This window comes from Pimephales promelas, chromosome 1, assembly GCF_988280905.1.
Source record: "Pimephales promelas chromosome 1, fPimPro1.hap1.1, whole genome shotgun sequence".
Lineage (NCBI taxonomy): Eukaryota > Metazoa > Chordata > Actinopteri > Cypriniformes > Leuciscidae > Pimephales > Pimephales promelas.
The window spans coordinates 15,898,127-15,913,018 of NC_142769.1; the positions used below are offsets into that span (position 1 = coordinate 15,898,127).

Below are 14,892 nucleotides of genomic sequence, written 5' to 3' on the forward strand. Positions count from 1 at the left end.
CCCTCCGGGGTCTTGGCAACAGAGGAAACGCTCCCAAAAACCGAAGTCCTCCAGCCAGAGGGGCGACCTGAGGGACGTCATTCAGGCTAAGAGGACTTCGGAAAAGAGGTCCTAGCCAAGGCAGGACTTCAGAGGGCTGCCCCCTCCGCAGTGAGACAACCGAGGTTGTTCTCACAACGGGGCCCTCTAGGAAAAGATGCAGGTCCGCCGTTAACAGCGCTTCGGGCCGCATCAATTTCCAGCGAAAAGACACCAGAGGCCAGCCTCGAGAGGCTGGTACCCTTAGCAGATTTTGTAGAGGGATGGTATCATCTTCCCAACATATCTCCATGGGTCCTGCAGATAATACGAGTTGGGTACAGACTGCAGTTCGCGCACCGCCCCCCCAAGTTCTCTGGGGTGGTGCTCACTGCGGTGGTCCCAGAGCAGGCTCAGGTGTTGGAACAAGAAGTACAGACTCTGCTGTCGAAAGGAGCCATAGAACGTGTTCTTCCGGTAGACAGGGAGTCCGGGTTTTACAGCCGGTACTTTATAGTTCCAAAGAAGGATGGGGGGTTAAGGCCAATTTTGGATCTCAGGGTGTTGAACCGGTCTCTGAGAAGGTTCAAATTCAGAATGTTGACCATTCCAACAATCGTGAGTCAAATCAGATCCGAGGACTGGTTTGTCACGATAGATCTGAAAGACGCCTATTTTCACATCTCCATCCTTCCTTGTCACAGGAGGTACCTGAGGTTCGCTTTCGGGGGCGAAGCATACCAATATCGGGTTCTTCCGTTCGGCCTAGCACTCTCTCCCCGCACATTTACCAAGTGTATGGACGTGGCCCTTGCTCCACTGAGACTTCGGGGGATTCGCGTATTGAATTATCTCGACGACTGGCTTATTTTGGCCCAGTCTCGGGAGATGGCAGTTCGGCATCGAGATGTCGTTCTTGGCCATATTCAAAAATTGGGGTTAAGACTCAATTTGAAGAAGAGTGTGCTAGAACCGTCCCAGGGCACGACCTTTTTGGGAGTCGTGTGGAACTCGATTACAATGCAGGCACGTATGTCTCCCGCACGTATCGAGTCAATTCTGGCGATGGTGTCCAGGGTGAGGCTAGGTCAGGCCGTCACTGTGAAACACTTTCAAAGGATGCTGGGCCTCATGGCAGCGGCATCCAACATTATTCCTCTGGGCCTCCTTCACATGAGGCCCCTCCAGTGGTGGTTGAAGACCAAGGGGTTCTCACCCAAAGGAAATCCGTTCCGTATGATCAGAGTAACGCGCAAGTGCCTTCAGTCTCTGCAAATATGGAAGAAGCCTTGGTTCCTATCCCAAGGGCCAGTGTTGGGGGTGTCATGTCGCCGGGAAACCGTTTCGACAGACGCCTCCCTTACGGGCTGGGGCGCGGTCATGGACGGCCGCTTTACCAGGGGTCTGTGGCAGGACCATCATCGCACTTGGCATATAAATTGCCTGGAGATGATGGCGGTATTCAAGGCTTTGAGGAGCTTCCTCCCAGACATCGAGGGTCGCCACGTCCTTATACGGACAGACAATACGTCAGTGGTGGCCTATCTGAACCGACAGGGGGGACTCTGTGCAAACTGGCGCATCAGATTATCCTTTGGTCCCAGGGAAAGATATTGTCAATAAGGGCAATGTATATCCCAGGGGTTCAGAATCGGGGAGCAGACATCCTGTCGAGGCAGGGGCTGAGGCCCGGGGAATGGAGACTTCATCCGGATGTGGTGAAGTCGATATGGGAGAGGTTCGGACCGATGGAAGTGGATCTGTTTGCGTCTCGAGAGACGTCCCACTGTCCACTTTGGTTCTCCCTCTCACATCCAGCCCCGCTGGGGTTGGATGCCATGGTACAGGCTTGGCCGAGGCTTCGCCTGTATGCTTTCCCCCCGATCGCTCTGCTCCCAGGGGTCCTGGAGAGGGTCCGTCAAGAGGGCATCAGTCTACTTCTGGTTGCCCCGAGATGGCCGACACGAGTATGGTTCTCGGATATAATATCACTCCTCATAGCTCCGCCATGGCCGATTCCTCTGAGGAGGGATCTATTGTCTCAGGCGGAGGGCACAATCTTCCACCCTCGCCCAGAGTTGTGGAAGCTGTGGGTCTGGCCTCTGAGGGGGTTCAGTACCTAAATGCTGGCTTATCAGCTGAGGTGGTTGAAACCATACTTAGCTCTAGGGCCCCATCTACCAGGAGATTATATGGCCTCAAGTGGAAGGTGTTTCACACTTGGTGTGGAGAACGAAGGTTGGATCCAGTAAACTGCCCAGTGGCTTCAGTTCTGGAATTCCTTCAGGATCGTTTCTCTGCGGGTCTCTCCCCGTCCACTCTTAAGGTGTACGTGGCTGCCGTTTCGGCTTTCCACGCGCCAGTAGATGGTGGACCTCTGGGGAGGCACCAGTTGGTCATTAGGTTTCTCCGTGGTGCTTGGAGGATGAGGCCGGCGATCAGGTCCAGGGTGCCTGCCTGGGATCTGGCAATAGTTCTGGAAGGGTTGTCCCTCGCTCCCTTCGAACCTTTAGAGTCGGCTTCGCCTAAGGACTTAACGTTGAAAATGGTCTTTCTCTTAGCGATTACCTCTCTTAAGAGGGTGGGAGATCTCCAGGCCCTGGCGGTAACGCCAGCTTGCTTGGAGTTTGCCCCTGGCAAAGTAAAGGCCTTTTTGCACCCGAGTCCGGGCTACGTGCCTAAAGTTCCTTCGAGTACGGCTCGCTCTGTAGTCCTTCAGGCATTCCATCCTCCACCTCATGTGTCGGCGGGAGAAGAGAGGCTTCACTTGCTCTGCCCCGTCAGAGCTTTGAGTGTATACTTGGAAAAGTCTGCTTCTTGGAGAAGATCTGACCAGTTGTTAGTATGCTTTGGGTCACCTAAGAGGGGGCTCCCGGCGACCAAACAAACTATAAGTAACTGGATTGTCCAGGCTATTACTGAGGCTTACAAGGTGCGTGGGGTTCCTTCACTTTTGGCCTTAAGGGCTCACTCGACTAGAGGCATGGCTTCCTCTAGGGCCCTTCTGTCGGGAGTACCTCTGCAGGAGATTTGTGAGGCAGCCGGCTGGGCTACCCCGCATACTTTCATCAGGTTTTACAGTCTCAGCCTTCCCAGTACGCCCGGTGCACACGTACTCGGCCCTTGCTGAGTGCCTAATCAGTTTCACTCTGGGGCGGGTCTGTTCGGTGCGTGGCCTAGTGGGTACTCGTTCCCCAAAGAGTCGATTTTATCGACGCAGTGTTGAGTTCCCTCGATAGGGAACGTCTCGGGTTATGACTATAACCCTTGTTCCCTGAGAAGGGAACGAGACACTGCGTCGTGTTGCCACGCCCCCTTTTCAGACCCTTGAGCGTCTTGCTTCATCGCGAGGCTAGTGTGTGTTGTGACAGCGTCACTTTTATACTTCCGGGTATGCCATCACATGTTACGTCACGACGCAACACCAATCAGGATTGGATTAGTTTCATTCATACTTCAGAGGCGCACGCTTAGGGAGCGTCCCCAAAGAGTCGATTTTATCGACGCAGTGTCTCGTTCCCTTCTCAGGGAACAAGGGTTATAGTCATAACCCGAGACGTTTTTCGTTCTCTCCATTTTCCCCAAAAAAGATGAAATTTTTCACAAAATAGAGCATCTTGCAACAATTTAACATTAAAATGCCAATAATAACTATGACATCTTGTCTTTTGTAAGTTAAAAACAATCATACATAAATGATGATCTGAAAAACCACTGGGGCAAATACAGGCCTTTAAAATTCTATTACACCAATCTCTATTAATATAAAAATGATCTAATCTGGCAAAACTAATGTGGTCAGCTGAAGACTTGGTCCAAGTATATTGTTTATCTACCGGATGTTGTAATCCCCAAACATCACATAAATCCAAATTGTTTATCATATCATTTAAACAGGTAGCAGAAAGAGGGTGTGGTTCCTCTCCATTCCGGTCCAAAATAAAATTTGATGTACAATTCCAGTCTCCACCCAAAACTACACAAGCACTTTGATCATAATTCCCCATTATATTTTGGCAATTCTTAAACACCTTTATCCTTTCTGCACCATTATTAGGTGCATAGACATTAACAAAGACAAATGAAAACCCCATCAACTTAGCATGAACAGCCAAAATACGACCCTTCTCTATTTCATCACTTGATTCAAAGGTTATATCAATCGTCTTAGAAAACAAAATAGCAACACCACCCTTAGTATTAGTGCCATGACTTAAGAAAATATGGCCTCCCCACCACTTTTTCCATTCTGTCTCATTAGCTATGTCACTATGTGTCTCTTGTAAGAAAATTATATCCATATCCTTATTTTCAATATATTCTTTCAACACTGCTCTTCTTCCACCATCCCTTCCTCCATTAATATTAATTGTTCCCATCTTAATACCTCCCATCAATAGATAAGAAAGATCAAGAAAGAAAAAAAGAAGGGTTAGCAAAGAAAAAAACAGAGAAAACACCCCAAGTGATTTCATCATTAAGGCGACGTTTGACCTTTTTCAAGGGACATCTTTCTTCTCAATTTAGTAACAATTTTTTTCAATCTAAATCTTTTTCTTCTACTCAATTCATCATAACTGGCTGTTTGTTGAATTTTCACAGCTGATTGCAAGAATTTTTTTGCATCAGGAAAAAATTCACTTATCTCTATTGTTTTCCCAAAGGTCGCATCCAGGAAATCATTGACCTCAGTTACAGTGTACAGTTGGTCTTCACTGAATTGAGAAAGAATATCAGATGCCTCTGAAAACCTATCATCATCTTCCATGTCATCTTGCTCCTCAGCATCAGTTAACTGGGACAAACAAATCTGCCCAGTATTCTGTGCATCATTAATAGCAACCTTTGGTAATTTAGAACGAAGACTCTCTTCATCTTCATGATCACCATCATTAATATCTACACATGGATTGTCTCTCTTTTCAGAAACAACTCCACTGACAGTTGAGTTTCTTTTCCTCTGCTTACTTGTTCCTTCATCTGCATTTTTGTTTTCTTTATTCTCATCAATTTTTGTTTTGTTTGGTTCCTCGCTGGCCTCTACATTTTCACCAATCTGTACGCTAGAAATAACTTCAATATCAGTTGCTACATTATTTTCTAGCTGCGTTTTGTTATGTGGGCAAGCGATCTTTTTATGTCCAACGTCTCCGCATTCAAAACATTTCATGTTGCCGGTGCTCGCGTAAATCATGTAAGATTTCCCCTCATGTTTGATTCGGAAAGAAATGTCCAGCGTTTGTTGATCAAGAAACATAAACACCTGACGCCTAAACGACAGAACGTGTTTCAGTGTTTCATTCTTACATCTCAACGGAATCATTTTCACTTCACTGGCCATTTTTCCAAACCTCAACAACTCCTTTTCAATGTCACTGTTTAATATAAACGGCGGCACATTAGAGATCGTTACTCTAACAGATTGCGACACAAGCGGAGACACAACAGTAAACGCTCCATTTACCCAAACGCTGGTTTCAATTAGTTTACTCACCAAACTTTCATCTTTAAGGAAAACCACCACTGCTTTATTCATCCTTGACGCTGAAATTATATTGTCAACTCCAATCTGTTCACCAACAGCGACAAGCACGTCTTCCACATTAGAGTCCGCGTCAGGTACACACCTGACCCCATGGCGGAGCCAGAGTGAGGCTACACCCCCACTCGGGTGAGCCTCCATCTCAGGCCTCCGCCACGAAGCCGAAAACCCTCAACAACAGAAGCGTGTATGATACTTGAAGATTAAGTTTACCAATCTATGCACAAAACAAGAGAAAAAAAAACATAAAAGAAGAAAAATAGAAAACCACAAAAAAACAAAAACAAATAGAAACTAGAAAAAAAGCGGAAAAAAACAAATCGCTCTTCTCACCCGTTTGTTGCTCCCATAGCCCAAACCCCCAGCATGCAAAGCAAGAGAGAGAGAGAGAGAGAGAGAGCGATTATGACTGTGTTGTTTGTTGTAAGTGTTTGTTGCCTTTTTGGACTCCTTTATCATTTGTGGTGTTGGCTCCAATTTAAAACACGTTGGCTCAAGCCCAGCCATTTTAGGGGGCTTTCCTCTCAGGGCAAATGAGAGGATGCTTGTTTGCTTTTTACCTGACATCTTTGAAAGAAAGATGCAATGATTAATGCATCCATGGCCAGTATAATTATAAAATATGATTCTCTAACAGCAGTCAAGTTGTCATTATTTGTGTCAAACAATTTGTAAATTTGTTGTAACATTAAAGGTGCCCTATAATGTGAAATTTAATTTATGTTGGCATAGTTAAATAACAAGAGTTCAGTACATGGACATGACATACAGTGAGCCTCGAACACCATTGTTTTCTCCTTCTTACTTAAATCTCATTTTTAAAAAACACCCCTGAAAAACAGGCGAATCTCCACATAATACCGACTGTTACGTAACAGTCGGGATCATTAATATGTACGACCCCTAACATTTGCATATGCCAGCCCATGTTCAGTGACAGACGAGACGGAGCTGTGCAGCCGAAGCATGGCAGTCGATCAGTGTTCGGATGTACACATGAACACAAAAGTATATTTGGTAACACTTTACGGTAAGGGTACATGAATTATCATGAATTCATGTATAAATTAATGCATGAATTATGCATTCATTCATGCATTATTTCTCATGAATCATCAGAAACTAACACAAGTTCAACGTTTTTCATTCACGACTAAGATATGCACATCATCATGGATTATGATTTATTACGCATGATCATGATGTTTTCTTTGTTCTTTGTCAAGGTCAGTGACCTAGTCACCACTTTATTTAAGGGGCCACACACATGATGAAGTCATTAATAGATTAATGCTTAGTTAATGATGACTATTGGACAGACACCATAATAGACCAATCACAGCTCATAGAACACACATTCTGTAAATCAAATACAGAAGTCATCATTAACTAAGCATTATCTATCAATGACTTCATCATGTGTGTGGCCCCTTAACTAAAGTGGTGACTAGGTCCTTTGAAACACTGATGAACAATGTGCTATTGAAAGGTAGCATAACTGTGAACAAAGAAAACATCATGATCATGCGTAATAAATCATAATTCATGATGATGTGCTCGTCTTAGTTAATGTTTTAATTATGGTGTTGTTCATTCATGAAGTCATGAATGAAAAACTTTGAACTTGTGTTAGTTCCTGATGATTCATGAGATATTAATGCATGAATGAATGCATAATTTATGCATTAAAGGGCACCTATTATGGAAAATTCACTTTTACATGGTGTTTGAACATAAATGTCACTGCATGAAAATAGGTGTATCCGGACCAGTATACTCCTGTATACACTGCTGAAATTCTGAAGAATCCAGGAGTATAGTGGCCGGATATGTCAAATTCCATGGGTTTGTATATATCCGCATACATCCGGAATGATACCAAATCGGATGTATGTTGTGGACGTATACTTCCGTGCTAGAGCCATTTGTTGCCATGGCAAGTTATCCCATTAAAGTTTTTAGCAGGAAAAAATCACACCTTTTTGCAGGAAACATTCACACCTTTTTGCCTTCCAACCAAACTGGATTGGTTGTTCTTTTAAAGCCACTCCCAACACCCAGACCACTATTGGAGGGCAGGACACATTGAAAACCCAGTAAACGGACTTTATTGGTTACTTTTAAACATAGCCCACCCTAGGCCTTGTAGCATACTGATTTGATTGGTTATATACCAGCTATGCAGATATTGCTCAAATATATACCAAACCTCACTCCCCCAATTTTAATATATTCATTAAAATAAATTTGATATATATATATATATATATATATATATATATATATATATATATATATATATATATATATATATATATATATATTTATATTTAAACACACAAAGAACAATGGGAAAGTCTGAAATTTTTATTAAGGTATATAACACATTCCAAATAGCATTATAAACAAGCATTACAGAGGAATTGGGAACAAAAACTAGAAAAAAAAGTATGAAGTAATAACATCTCAAAGGAAGAAAAAAAAAATCATGGACATTCCAAAGAAAATTATAAACATACATTAAATAAATTGTTAACTTTTTATTTTCGTTAATTTTTTTTACCCAATCATTTTAAAGGACAGATGTAAAGGAATAAAGTACACAGTGTATATAAAAAGTTACATATATATAAATATAAAATATATGAAGAGTTCCATTTGAAATTTTCTCCTTTAATGATGATTTTTATCAAACTTGTATATTTAAGTTCAGTAATTTCTCTTAAATGGCAATGATAATTGCCTATTAATTGTTATTTAAGTGAAATTACTAAACTTAAATATACAAGTTTGATAAAAATCATCATTAAAGGAGAAAATTTCAAATGGCATTTAGAGGCTTTTGCATCTGAACTCTTCATATATACAGTGTTTTGCAAGTTACTTCCAAACTGTAATACATTAGGTATTACTTGTTACTGTTATTTAAAAGTAATTCATTACCTTACAATATTACTGTCCCAGAATTGTAATGCATTACATTACTCATGTATTACTTTTGAGTTACTTTCACCAAAATAACTAAGTAGAACTTAACTTTGGGCTGTAACGATATGCAATATGAAACCGAATTCGCGATTCGCCACACGACTCAGATCCACGAACCTACAGAATCGCGACACACCTCTTCCAACTCCAGCGTTATTCTCCTTACCGTCCAGATCCAATGCTGCCTTATCTTTAAATTAGGCTATTAGTATTTGAAGTTAACATTATAAAATACGTAGACCTACACCACAAAACTAGTTGAGGATAAATTATTTAAAATTGGGGAAGTCCAGCATTATGGACATGATGACATTTAATTGCAGTCAAAACTTGAAATAAAAATTCTCAGAAAATACATGTATTGAAACATATATAGGCTACTTCCTTAAAGGACTCCAGACATTAGACAAATATCAGTCTATGTTTTATTTTTAATATTAGGGAAAAGACACACATTCATGCGTGACAAAAAAATAGGAGGCAAAATCGATTTTTTGTAATTCTGTTAATTACACTGCGCAAATCGGATGAGGAAGGGTTGGCTCTCCAGTCTCCATAGAACTTAAAATATTCATTTTATTTTAGTTTTCGTGTTCGCATTTATGAAGAAAAAACAACGTTACAGACGCGACCGCTCTGAACTGGAACTAAAAGACTGCTTTAAAACTTTCACATAGTCTGTTGCCTTTAAGAAGTAAAAGCAGACAATACACTGTAATACAACTGTAATACAAGCATCACTGAACATGTAACGAGTAAAATATTACTGAAAATTGATTAGTAATGCCTTACACTATTGTGTTACAGCAAAAAGTAATATGTTACTGTAATGTATTACTTTTGTAATGCGTTACTCCCAACACTGCATATATATATATATATATATATATATATATATATATATATATATATATATATAATATACGTAGATATTCCAAGTAAACAATATAAATAAATAGAACATTACAGAGAGTGCATTATAAACATACATTAAAATGCAAACAAGTAAACAAAATGGAGATAAGCAACATGGACAACAAAAAAAGGAACAAATATATGAAATAATACGAGAAAAATAAATAAGAAATTAAAGTGTATATAAAATATTCAAGGTGTACACTGCCGTTTATAAGTTTGGGATCGGTAAGAAGTCTCATATGCTCGCCAAGGCTGCTTTTTTTTATATATAAAAAATACAAAAAAAGTAAGAGTAATATTGTTAAATATTATGACAATTTAAAATAAACGTTTCTATTGGAATACATTATTCTTGTGATCAAAGATGAATTTTTAGCATCATTACTCCAGTCTTCAGTGTCACATGATCCTTCAGAAATCATTCTAATGTGATGATTTGATGCTCAATAAATATTCATTATTATTACCAAAGTTGAAAACAGTTGTAGACTTTTTAGGATTATTTGATCAATAGAAAGTTATATTTCATTTATTTGAAATATGATGTTTTGTAACATTATAAATGTCTTTACTGTCACGTTTGATTCATTTAATGCATCCTTGCTGAATAAAAGTATTGAGTTAATTTGAGCTATCCCCCCCAAACCAAAAAAAAAATATCTTACCGACCCCCAAACTTTTGAACGGTTATATATATATATATATATATATATATATATTTTTTTTTTATACGAGTTAACATTTTTCAAACTGCCATGATACGCTGGTGGTGTGACGCATAGTGTGGGTCAGCCTCTAGTCTGTTTTATAGTACCTAGCAGAGAGCAGATTGGTGGAGACCTCACCATTCACACTGGCCTTCCATCAACAATAGCATCATCTTCATCAGACATCAGTTCTATTGTTGCGGTCTTCCAAAGTTCCTTTTCTGTGTTGGTTTGTACAACCCCGGACCTGGTCTCCAGCAACTGAAAAACATGACAGTAACTTAACCACTAAAACACAGAGAGGAGGATAGTTACATTCTGAAGAGAAAAAAAAGTGCTTAACCAGTTTCTTAACTTACCAGTCGCTTTCTTTGAAGGTTCTTTGCAATGCTCGTCATAGTTTTTCTTTTCTGGGCCTTTTCAGGCTGAGCCAAAGAATACTTCCTCCGCAAAGTCTCAAAATACATCTTCCAACCTGCTAAATATATCATAAATAAATGTAATGGCAATAAAAATAAGTAAAACAGAGGACAATAAAATGATTACAACATCTTTAAGATTACCTTTTACACATTCAGGGTCAACGTCTGTAAAAGTTGACCTTAATTCTTCGAAGAGGTAAGTGGTCACAGCCAGGTTATGTGATGAATTTATTCTGGGGGGGAAAGTTGCAGGTATCATTACTGAAATTCACTTTTGGCATTCCAAATCCATAGAGTAGTAGATTAAACTAACATTTAGGCTATAGTATATAAGAAACGTCTCGGTTACGTATGTAACCCTCGTTCCCTGAGTAGGGAACGGAGACGTTACGTCAGAAGTGACGGAGATTGGGGGATTTCGCATAGAAAGCCAATCCTCTTCGAGTATTTAAACACGAGCCAATGGCATGCAATGCCTTGGGGCTGCGGAAATTTGCATAGCGTACTCCGCCCTACTCCGTGAGTATAAAAGGAGGAAGTGAACGCAACCGCAGTATGTCTTCGCTGAGGAGCCAAGACTGAACTCGGCATCTACCCAGCGATACAGCAGAAGTGGCAGGGAGACGTAACGTCTCCGTTCCCTACTCAGGGAACGAGGGTTACATACGTAACCGAGACGTTCCCTTTCGTAGTCACTTCGAGTTACGTCAGAAGTGACGGAGATTGGGGGTCTGTGCCATCACGCCATCTTCAAGCTGTCTTCCAGTGCCCTGCGAAAGACTGAACCCCCGAGCCTTACCTCTTTTTTTTTTTTTTTTGGGGATCCGACTTTGACACAGGATTACCAAGGTACACTGGGAAACATATCCCGAAGGGGACATGCTACCAGCTGCCTACCGAAGGGAGGACTTAAGAATACACATATGGCCACATAGGAACGCATATGAAACACTGGAGTACCAACCGCAGGTGGCTACTAATTTAAACTCCAGGGGTGGCAGATGGCTTGCCAAGGGAAGACACATGCTCAGAGAGGCTTACAGTGGATAATACACATGAGACGGTTACCATGGGGAACCGTGCGCATGGAGGCACCTAGCTAGCATCCAGAGCAACGCAGTGGTGCCCGCATCGTCGGTGCTGGAGGACTCAAGACTTCAAAGGAAGAACTGAGGAAATATCGCACTTATCCAGTCCGGGGAGTGGAGTGGCGAGCAAGCGAAGACACCTGAGCGGGTCCAGTACCGGCCGGAACGAGTACGAGAGAGGACACTGGCTCAATTCGCAGATTATAGAATCTGGCGAAGGTGTTGGGTGTCGCCCAGCCTGCAGCTCTGCAGATGTCTGTTAGCGAGGCGCCGTGCGCTAAAGCCCAAGAGGAGGCCACACTCCGAGTGGAATGGGCCGTCACACCAAGGGGACACGGACGGCCTTGCTGCTGGTAAGACAAAGCAATGGCGTCCACAATCCAGTGGGACAGCCGTTGCTTTGAGAGAGCCCTTCCCTTCTGGCTCCCTCCATAACAGACAAAGAGCTGGTCTGAGGTCCTGAAACACTGCGTTCTGTCGACATAGGTGCGGAGAGCACGTACCGGACAGAGCAGTGCCAAGGCTGGGTCTGCCTCCTCCAGGGGCAGCGCTTGCAGGTTCACCACCTGGTCCCGGAAGGGAGTGGTGGGAACCTTGGGCACATATCCAGGCCGGGGTCTCAGGATCACGTGAGAGTAAGCCGGCCCGAACTCCAGGCACGCTTCGTCAACGGAGAATGCGTGCAGGTCCCCCACCCTCTTGATGGAGGCCAATGCAACCAGGAGTGCTGTCTTCATGGACAGAAACTTTAACTCTACTGATTGCAAAGGCTCAAAGGGATGCCTCTGCAGAGCACTTAAAACTACTGAGAGGTCCTAAGAGGGTACGAGGGGAAGACGAGGCGGACGCAGCCTCCTCGCTCCCCTCAGGAACCTGATAACCAGGTCGTGCTTCCCTAAGGACTTACCTTCCACTGCTTCATGAGAAGCGGCAATGGCCGCGACGTAAACTTTAAGGGTGGAGGGCGACAGCCTGCGCTCCAACCCCTCCTGCAGGAAGGAAAGCACGACACTGACCGGACATCTCCGGGGGTCTTCTCCGCGAGAAGAACACCAGCTGACGAAGAGGTTCCACTTCAACGCATAAAGGTGTCTCGTGGACGACGCTCTTGCGGAAGTGATGGTTGCCGCCACCGCAGGTGGCAGCGATCTCAAACCTTCCTCGTCCCGTCCAGGAGCCACACGTGCAGCCTCCAAGATCGGGACGAGGGTGCCAAAGAGTGCCCCGTCTCTGAGAGAGTAGGTCTGGTCTCAGAGGAATAGGCCAAGGAGGTGCTGTCGCGAGGAGCATGAGATCGGAGAACCACGTCTTGGTAGGCCAATAGGGGGCTACCAGCAAGACCTGCTCCTCGTCCTCCTTGATCTTGCACAACACCCGTGCAAGGAGGCTCACTGGGGGAAACGCATACTTGCGTGGGCCCCGTGGCCAGCTGTGCGCCAGCGCATCCGAACCGAGAGTGCCCCAGGTCAGAGAATAAAACTGGGCGCAGTGGGCTGAGTCCCGAGAGGCGAACAGATCTATCTGTGCCTCCCCGAACTCTTCCCAGATCAGCTGGACCGACTGGGGATGGAGTCGCCATTCGCCGGAGATGGGACGGACCCGTGACAGCTCGTCGGCTGCCCAGTTCCGGTCTCCAGGAATGTAAACTGCACGAAGGGACCTCAGGTGCTTCTGACTCCATATTAAGAGGTGGCGGGCGAGCTGCGACAACTGGCGCGAGCGTAGACCCCCCTGGTGGTTGATGTACGCTACAGCCGTAGTGTTGTCTGAGCGGACAAGCACATGCTGGCCCCTGAGCAACGCTCCGAAGCGGTGCAGGCAGAGCCGTACTGCCAGCAGCTCGAGGCAATTGATGTGCATGAGGCGCTAGGCTCCCGTCCAGGAGCCGGCGGCTGCATGCCCATTGCACATGGCACCCCAACCCGTGGTAGATGCATCCGTGGAGACGATGAGATGTCTGGAAACTCGCTGAATAGGGACGCCCGTCCGTAAAAAGCTGAGGTTCGACCACGGGAAGAAGGTTCGCCGGCATGCCGGAGTCACTGGGACTCGGAGCGAGCCGCGATGCCATGCCCACCTCGGGACTCGATCGCGAAGCCACAGCTGAAGCGGTCTCATATGAAGCAAACCGAGCGGCGTTGCCGCGGCCGCGGATGCCATATGCCCCAGGAGCCTCTGAAATAGTTTCAGTGGAAGCGCACTCTTGCCCTCGAACTGTCGAAGACAAGTCAGCAGTGAGTGCGCGCGCTCGTTCGTGAGCTGCGCGGACATGGCGACCGAGTCTATCTCCATGCCGAGAAAAGAGATCCTCTGCACGGGGCAAAGTTTGCTCTTTTCCCGGTTGACCCGAAGGCCCAGACGGGCTAGGTGCCGGAGCACCAAGTCTCTGTGTTCGCAGAGCTGAGCTCGAGAGTGTGCTAGTATCAGCCAGTCGTCGAGATAATTCAGGATGCGAACCCCGTGTTCGCGAAGGGGAACAAGGGCTGCCTCGACGATCTTCGTGAAGACGCGAGGGGACAGAGCTAACCCGAATGGGAGAACGGCGTACTGATATGCCTGGCCCTCGAAGGCAAACCGAAGAAACGGTCTGTGTCGAGGTAAAATGGACACATGGAAGTACGCGTCCTTCAGGTCGATCGCTGCAAACCAATCCTGATACCGAACACATTCGAAAATGCGTTTGGCCGTGAGCATTTTGAACAGTAGTCGATGGAGAGAACGGTTCAAAATGCGCAGGTCCAGGATCGGTCGTAACCCACCGGTCTTCTTGGGGACAATGAAGTAGGGGCTGTAAAACCCGGACTTCACCTCGGCTGGATGGACCGTCTCGATTGCACCCTTCGCCAGCAGGGTCGCAATCTCCGCTCTCAGGACTGGGGCATTGCCACCGACTATCGTGGAGCGAACTCCCCTGAAGCGGGGAGGAGACCGTGCGAACTGAATCGCGTAGCCGAATCTGATCGTTCTGATGACCCAGCGGGATACCCCGGGAAGCACTAGCCAGGCTTCCAGGAAGTGAGCCAACGGGGTCATGTGAACCACAGACGTCCCCCCGGAGGGGCAGCGTGGCAGGTCGACTGGCACGCGTGCAGGGGTTACCCCGCTCGGATGCGTCGAAGCCCGCTCCCCGACAGAAGGGACCAGGGAAAGCGGAGCGTTCCACGGGGGTCCGTTCTGCCGGGGGTCTGGCGACAGAGGGGGAAGGGATT

At 45.1% G+C, this 14,892-nt stretch overlaps 1 protein-coding gene and 1 long non-coding RNA gene across 2 annotated transcripts in view; one reads left to right on the forward strand and one right to left on the reverse strand.

Annotated features, from left to right (window-relative positions):
- col25a1 (collagen type XXV alpha 1 chain) overlaps positions 1-14,892 on the forward strand; it is a 483,837-nt gene that overhangs the window by 150,707 nt on the left and 318,238 nt on the right. The window lies entirely within an intron of this gene.
- LOC120473628 (uncharacterized) lies at positions 9,742-10,891 on the reverse strand. Its single transcript, XR_016154407.1, has 3 exons — positions 10,737-10,891; positions 10,533-10,651; positions 9,742-10,434 (listed from the first exon to the last, which is right to left on the reverse strand). It is a non-coding gene; the product is annotated as an uncharacterized LOC120473628 (long non-coding RNA).